Below are 8915 nucleotides of genomic sequence, written 5' to 3' on the forward strand. Positions count from 1 at the left end.
ATGGCTAACCCAGCCTTTACGTCTCACTTGAAATGTCCTTTCTTGAGGGAGGCCTTCCTTGATCTCCAGGACCAGGTTAAGTATCCTCGCTTTATGTTTCCCTAGCATGTATTACTTTCCACTTTTTAAGCCACTGCCATTTTCACCTAATGACCTACTCTTGTCTCCCTATAATTTGTTCTCTACACTGCACTCAGAATGGTCTTTGAAAAATGTAAACCTGTTACATCACTTCCCTCTTTAAAACTCTCCTATCCCTAACAACTTCATTCTTTTTTTGCCTTTCTTTATGTCCGTCTTGCTTCCCTTCCTCTTACTTTTCCTTCAGGTCATATCTTAATTGTCTCTGTTTCAGGGAAACCACATTGTCTTCATTTTACTATTCTCCAATAACTTAGTCCAAATTTGTCTTCCCACCAGCATATAGGCCCTCTGAAGGCAGCGACTATGTTTCTTCTTCACTGTGTTGCCCTTGTATTTAGTTACAGTGCCCAGCATATTTTGGTAGGTACTCCACAAAAATCTGTGAATAAATGCAAGGGAGATGAAGCAATATCGGTAGGTGAAAGCCAACCTGAAGAGATTGTTCTTATATCTATGGACAAAGGGAAATCTTTAAAAGTTTTTGATTTTGGAATGAAAAAATTATTAGAGTATACTGACTTTTGATAAAACAAAAACTGACTCAGACAAAACCCAGAGAACTCCAACCTCAGCTTAGCCCAAACCCTTGCCTCCCAATTATCTTGTGAACTCATGTTCCCTCCTTACCCGTTCCCCTACCACTCCCTCCTTCAAAAGCACAAGAAAATGTACTCATCGGTCTTTGTAACCAGATACATTTGGCAGCAGGGCCAAGTGCACTTACTTCCACACGTGTAGTTGTTCATTTGGCTGGCGTTTATTGCCCACTTCCATTGTTTCAAACACTGTACTGTTAGTTGCAGATGAAAAACACCCCTTTCCCAGTTTTAATGAAGTTCGCAATTGAGGGAACCCCTACTACTTATCACTCACTTGATGGCTTCACATTTCTGGTGAAAAGCTTTGCCTTACCTGGACTCAGGGAGACTTTCCAGGATACTAAGAGTCCGCAAAGGACCTACACCTCAGGGGTAGCTCCTCTGTAAAACTGGGACTCAACAAGGCTCAGAGAATAAATGCTTATCCCAATTCACACTAAACATTTACGCTTTTCTAAATAGCAGATTGGAAAATGTCTGGAAGGGCATGCAGGCAGTTGCCATGTCTTAACCTTTTGAGGTTTGGCTTAATAAGGCAAACAGGCTTCCAAGGTACACCCCTTGAGGGAAGCAAAGTAGAGGAACTCAAGGAATGACAGGAAAAGGAATTAAATTTCCCAGTAAAAATTGAGGAGCTGTTCTGCTCCCTGAGGGGTGCTGAAACAAATATGTGGTTCCAAGCAACCTTTCAAAGATAATCAGAAAGCACCCACCCTCACCCTAGGGTAGACATTAATGCTGGGAGATTTATTTTCATCTTAGATTCAAATCCCAGGTGGTTAGGAAGGTAGCAAATAAGGATGTCAGAGAGGCAGCGCACCCTTATCTCTTCCCCAAGGAAAGTTAAAGGGAAGAAATCAGTACTGTTTTGTAGCTGCAGTTCTTGACTGAGGGATAATATCAAACATAGTATCTATGACACTTTGAAGATATATTCATTAGTTTTGACCTTCTCGCTCTCCCTGAATCTTTTACCCTGAACATGAATCCACCATCAGGCTATCAGGGAGAGAGATTACATAAGTAGCACATAGACATGAATAAGATTAATTTCCATGATTTATTTCTGTACTATGTTAGGCAACTTTGGGTAAAGAGGGTTCATACACCTGGAGCTTGAAATCCTAAGATATGGGACAGGAAGGATTAACCTTAAAATCAATGGCATGTATTTCATAGAAGAATAACAATGCATTAATGAGAAACCACAATGTGTCCTCCCTTAAAGGAACATTCTGAAACTTAAGCCAATTAAATGATGATAACATATTATATTTCTATTAGGGAAAGGCTAGAAGAAGTATAAGTCTAAGGGATTTACAAATAAATTCACAAAGGAACTCTGGAGAAGGATACTGAGTTTGTAGAATTTGGAACTTGGCATGACTACTTAACACCTGTAATATTATAACTGTTGCCAAGATTTGTGCTATTCTCTTTCTATGGGGACTGTGAACATCTAATATGGATATCAGCCAAAAGATAAATATGGCAGAGGCTGGGGACTGAATGGTCATAACAGGGATAGTTTCCTCAGCTACAGACTACCTTTGGCCTTGAGTCTGCCATAATCAACTAGTTGGCACAGTCTCAGAAGTGAGCCTCTGGAGCTCATAAATTGAGACACTTTGGTTCTTCACTTTCTATTTCATTCTTTCCCTTCACAGCTTCAAGTAAGTGGGAAAAATAAGGGAGATACGCCTAACACCTGGGCTTTTGCCCAATTAGGTCCTCAGTGTCACCATATTGTCTGATGAGCAGACCAGATTAAATGATCTGGGAAGGCCCTTCCAGCTCTGTTGAGCCAGGTTCCAAAACTCTAAGACACTGTGGTCCATTGACTCAGTTGCCTTATGGGAAATCCCATGAAAGATTAGTTTTCTAAAATAGCCAATTGCTTGTTTTTCTGTGTGGGAGTAGTGGAAAATGCAGTCAAGATAGCAAAGGCACTGCTATGCCCAAAGGTCTCAAGCATTCTTGCCTTTGTGATGGTCAGGGACTTCTTTATAACAATAATTCTCACTACCTGAAGTAGTTAGGGATTAGTGATAAATTAAGAATTGATAAGACTGAGATCAGTCAGCAAAGGCATTGTTAGTAAGTGTAAGGGGAGGGACACTAATAAGGATTTAGGATTTAGATTGATAATTAGAAAAAGAGCTTAGAATCAGATACTCAATGGTTAGATTCTTTTGCCTTGTTGGCCTATTCTCAAAAAACAAGTTGTGACACTCCTTGACCTAATAAATAGATAACCTCTGGAAGTTATAGATGATGCAGTTTCCTCACCCCCTCCCCAAATTTTAAAGCAGCAGTAAACTCTCTTTGCCCTGCACTGAAAACTCCTACCCCAACTGGACTTTTATGGTGAAGTAAATGTATCAGTTGAAATTAGAGCTACTCTGACTGAAATGTGTATATAGAGTGTGCATGTGACAGAGGTGGCTGCCTGTTCTATGACTCCTTGAAGTTGACTTTGAAAATTCCTTACCCAGTAGATAAGGCACTGAACTGAGAAACAGAAAACCTGGATTTTGTTTTTGGCACTGTTACTACCTCATTATCAGGCTTGGGTAAGTCATTTGGCTTCTCCGAGCCTCATTGCCTCATCTCCTGCATGGATACATGGTTATTTTACCTCAAAGGTTTACTTTGAGGATGACATGCCATGCAAGTGCTTCGAAAAGGAAAATAATACAAGGATACTTGTTATTTTCATATTATAGTCCCGCATGACATAACCCTTGCAAAATAAGTATAGATAATGAGAACTAATGCAGCAACTGAGTGGTTAAATTTTTGTTTAAAGAAATATGGTACTCACTACTTAAAAAATTATCTAGCAAACACTAATTAATTTCATGCTATGAGGATGATATGGAGAATTCAAAGATAAATACATTAAATCCTTGACCTCAAACTCATTTACGTGTGTGAGAAAGAGACAAGAGAACACTATAATCTCACAAGTACAAATACAGAGATAAATACATGGCATTATTGGAGAACTCAAATCTGTTTGGATGTTGAAGTGACAGGAATTTGAGAAGGCTTCATAGAAAATATGATATCTGGTTAGAGTCTTAACAGATGAGTAGGATGGAAGAGGTCAGAGGATGACATTTAAAAGCTAAGGAACAACATGTGCAAAAGCACAGAACAGCATAGACAGGATGAGTTATTGGGTTCAGGGATCTGTGGGTTGACCAGCATAGCCAAATGCAGAGTGCATTTAAGGGAGTGAGGGGAATGATGACAGAAGAGACTGGAGGCACTGACAGGGGCAAAGGCAGAAAAATTTCTCAGAGGCCAATTGAAAGAATGTGGACTTTTTCTTGAAGACAATAGGGAGCTATTTAAGGATTCAAAGCAAGGAAATGTCATAAACAAATCTATGTTTTAAAAAGGTCAAATTGACTATAGTGTAGAGGTTAGGAAATGATGATGGAATCAAAGCTGGACAAAGATAATGTCAGGGAGGATAAAGGAAGGATAGATTTCAGAAATATTTGAAAGATAGATTCAACAGGACTTGGTGATTGATCTGATCTGAGAGCTATGGATAAAGGAGTTGTCAAGGATGACTCCCAGTTTTCTGGCTTAGGTGACTGGGTAGGTGGAAGTGCCACTCATCAAGATTGGCAGTGTTGGTGGAGGGGGTGGAGGAAGAGGTTTGAAGGAGGTTGTGAGTTGTTTGGCTCTAGACATGTTGAGTTTGAGGTACTTGTGGGATATCCAGGTGGTAATATTTAACAGAGAAGTGGAAAATAGGACTAAAGCTGTGGGGAATCTGGACTGAAAGTAGGCATTTGAGAAGTAGCAGCATACAAGTTATCAAAGCCATGGAAATAGTTGAGAACAGCCAAACAGTATGTGTGCAACAAGGAGAGGCAAAAGCTAAAGATAAAATCCTGGAGAATGAGAACACCAAGATGTGATGGCCAGAGGGGTGAGAGAAGAAACCGAAGAATGAAAACCAAGGGAAAAGAGAATTTCACGAAAGGTGTGACAGATTTGACAAATGATACAGGAAGTTATGAAAGAGTAGGACAGAAAAGTGTTAACAGCAATTAAGAAGGCAGTGTAAGGAACATGGGAAAACATTTTTGAGAGAGAGTTAGGGAGAAGGCAGAGGATAGATTACAGTGTGTTAAGGAGTAAATGGTAGTCACGAGGATATAAAAGCACATAATAAGGATATCTCTGATAAGAAACCTGGTGGTGAATGGAAGGGGGTGCAACAAATCAATAGCTGGAGAGGAAGGTGATTTTTATTTTTCGTTTTCATTTCTAATGGGAGAGGCTTTCTCTCTCCCTAACAACAACCTTCCTTCCCAATTATCCTCCTCCTCCTCCTCCTCCTCCTCTTTTTTCTTCTTCTCTCTCCCTCCCTCTCTCCCCCTCTTTCTCTGAAAAAGCTGAAGCTTAGAGAGATTAAGCAATTTGTCATAGTTACATAGTTTGTAAGCATGTTATATGTCAGCAGGAAGAACCCCAAAGACAGTGGAGAGACTGAAAATATGAAAGAAGATTTTAACTTGACCCTATTTTTGCTTTTGTGAGTGTGGACTCAGCAAAATGAGACAACAATCTGATGTTCAAACCAGGCCCAGGTGCTAGAAATTTGCAGGTGCAGAAAAGAGACTGCAATGATATGGTCTGGTCATATAATAGCTAATCTTTATGAGCACTTACTATGAGCCAAACACTGAAGCACCATGCCTACATTCTCTTATTTAACTCCCACCACAACCTAATGAGGCAGGTACTGTTATAACCTTCATTTAACAGATGTGAAAAATGAATCACAGAAAGATTTGGTGATCTGTGCAAGATCACACCATATAGTTATTGTGTGCTAGATCTTTCAGAGCCTTCAAATGACCCTTTAGAGGAGGAAACTGAGGCTGAGGGAGAAGAAGTCATTCATCCAAGAACCCATATCCAGTGAATAATGGACTTATAATGCAAACCTGGGCTCTGTCTGGTACCAAAGCCACACTCTTAATCACTATACTGTCATGAATGAAAGTTATTCAAATAGAAAATACGTGTCTATTTTTCGAGATCCAGCTATGTAAGGCAAAATGTCCCTTAGACTTATGTGATAGTAAGAATTGCCCTTGTTCCAGGGAGTTGATAGTGAAAGCATTTACGCTCTTGGTAATGCACCACCCAGTATAATGCGGCCAGGACATTTGTAAAAAACCTCATGGTGAAAGTAGAGACTGAGAAAAACAGAGCTACTAAGCAATAGCTGAGTTCTCATGTGACTTTTTCGGATTACTTCATAACAGCACCCATATTGCATTCTTCCATGGAGAGTAAACTGTGAGCGAGAAAGCCTTTGGCTCAGATGTCCTTCCTCCTCCTGGCCTAAGATTTTCTAACATGCTGTTCTGATGCCACTACTCCAAGTTTATAAACTTGTAAATGTTATCCTAGATGTGAAGTATAATGGAGCAAGAAATGTTAAACTGGGAAGAACAGCCTAGCTGCCATTCCTTCAGTGATGACTGGCTCTCTAGTAGGAACAGCACATGGAGCAGGAAGAGGCAGTTGGTTTTACTGCCAAAAAACCCTTGCCTGTACTTACTTGTCACTACCAAAGTTTTCTTTGGGGATTGCTTTTTGAAATATAACTTGATACTTGTCTTCATATTTGGAATAGGATTAATGTTTAATTGAATCATTTCGTTCTTTATTTGACAATATAATATATTGAGGTTTGATGTCTTTTTAACTTTGTTTCTGTTATACCCAAAGGCCATCCTGTGTGTGCAAACAAGCATGCACAGATGAGTACATGCATGTGTCTGAGTGTGTGTGTATATGTGCATTCTATCTGATTTTATAAGTTCCTTTCCAGGTCTGTTTTTCTGTAATTAATGGGTGAATGGAAAGAAGATGAATAGAAATGTGGTATGTAATAAACCATGTGAGAAGTCATGCTCTTATTTTACATATACATATGCTATGTATCCAGAGCTGTGTGGACTAAAAATTTTATAAGATGCAATCCCTGCACTCAAAGGGCTGATTTTACATTCCTTCCATTCAGCAAGTTATCACACTACCTGGGTTCCTAATCACTTGGTGGTTCCCATGCTTGGATGATTTGTCTTTCATTAGCAGAGCATCCTGGGAAGATCTGTAATCTCAACATATTTTTAATTTTAATTTAAGAATTTTAATTTAAGATTTTGACAGTCAGAAATGGTAAGATGATAACAATTATTATGACATTGATAATAGTAAATGGAAAATGAAAAGAAGCAAGGGAGGACATATCCCAGGAGGTGATATGTTCTGGACAAAGTTGGGATATTTGTATAGCTCAGTAAAGAGGGAAAAGAACTTCAAGAGTCAACTTAACATTTCAACTACAAGACTGTATGTTCTTTTATGATAGGTTGGGAAAAGGTTTATAGGAGAAAGCAAAAAGAATAAATTGTATTCCCTACCTTGCTTCTACACAGAAAGCTCTTTTTGATTTGACTGTGGGTTCTGAGAGAACAAGAGGTCTTGCTAGTGGATTGATGGGCAAGAGGAAGACAAATCACTGGTTTCTTAAATAGGAGAGCAAACTGAAGCCCCAACTGAATAAATAATTCCCTTTCTCTGGAAAAACATATGTATAAAATATTTAACTGGCATTAAATATTAGCAATGAATTAATTAAAACACCCAAAACAGTTTATGTGGGAAGTTTTTTTCCTTCATAAAATATGCTAAAACTTAAAATCACTTCATATGTGATCCAAGTAGAAAGTAGTATGGGTCTGTGGAGGGGTGGAGTATTATAAAAATGAAGGTAAATTGAAGTGACCTCCAAGTGAGTCTCTTTTATCACTTCCTGCCAACTCACTATGGTAAAAAGAGTCTAAGTTCAAGAATTTCATGATTGAATGGATTTATAGGCGTCAGATGTTTCCAGTGGGGCCCAGCATTCTTCCCTTTCCCAACACATGTGTGGAAAGGGTGAGGAAAATGAAAGCCATTTGTACCTGATTGTGATATTATGTGCCTCCCTTCTCCACTTGGGGACTCTGATGGAGAGGGACAGTACCATCCACCTGGAATTGCCTCTGAGTAGCTTTGTGAACTCCTTGGGGCTATTATGTTGGTTGGTACTTTGGCTTCTTTGGCTCCCAGCACCAGCTGATGCCCTGAGCTGAATCCCAGTTGGGCAGGCTCTATTGCTCAGTGCAGTAGCTGTCTCCAGAGCATTGTTCTTGAGACTTCCAACAGGGCAGATCTGTGCAGTTGGCCCATCTGGACGAGATCTCTAACAAGTAGAGCTCTGTGCAATAAGCTCATCTCCATAGTCCACCCCATCCCCCGCTACCCCTGCCTCGGGCTGCAGCAGCCTGACACCCCAGCCCTGCCATAGAGAGTGTCAAAGAGATACTCTCTGCTTCTTTCCAAAGGGTGTTGCTTGTGGTCTCTCATTGATTGGCACTACCTAGGCAGAAATGGGAAAACAAAGACTCTCTGCCCTCTCAATTCAATTTCCTCTCTTAAGCAGTCCTTTAGTTTTGAATCTTCTTGGCACCAGTCATAATAACATCAATAAGATTAATTTCTGGTCCAGCTACCCTGGTCAGCATAGAATGTTCTCCTAAAAGTCTAGAGACAGACAAGAGGAGTATCTCAGTGAACAGGAAAGAACAGACAAGATCACTAGGAAAAGCGGTGGGGGGGGGTGGGGAGAAAGGGAGCTCTTGGCTTGATTTGTTTTTGTCACTGGATTTATTGACTTTCAATTTGGAACACCATTTTGAGGAAGGGAGAAAGAGAGGGAAGGATGAAGAGAGGGAGCAAAGGGGAGAGAATTCAGAGAGAGAGAGAGACAGAGAGAGAGACAGAGACAGAGAGACAGAGATAGAGAGAGACAGAGAGACATAGAGAGATGGATAAAGACAGAAGACAGAAAGAGATGGAAAGAGAGAGAGAGAGACATTGGACTCACATAATTATTTATTCTTGGTCCAGGAAAAAGGTCAAGATCTTTAATCATTTGATCACCTCTATCTTCCAGCTATTAGCCCTGTTCTTTAATCTTCCCTTTTTCAGTTTCTCACAGTTGGATCATTTCAAAGGACAGTATACCAGGCTCATCCTTCTGCATGTCCCAGTAGTATGTCAGGTCTGAAATAGACTCTTCCACAA

The sequence above is a fragment of the Rousettus aegyptiacus genome, unplaced genomic scaffold (assembly GCF_014176215.1).
Source record: "Rousettus aegyptiacus isolate mRouAeg1 unplaced genomic scaffold, mRouAeg1.p scaffold_m13_p_9, whole genome shotgun sequence".
Classification (NCBI taxonomy): Eukaryota; Metazoa; Chordata; class Mammalia; order Chiroptera; family Pteropodidae; genus Rousettus; species Rousettus aegyptiacus.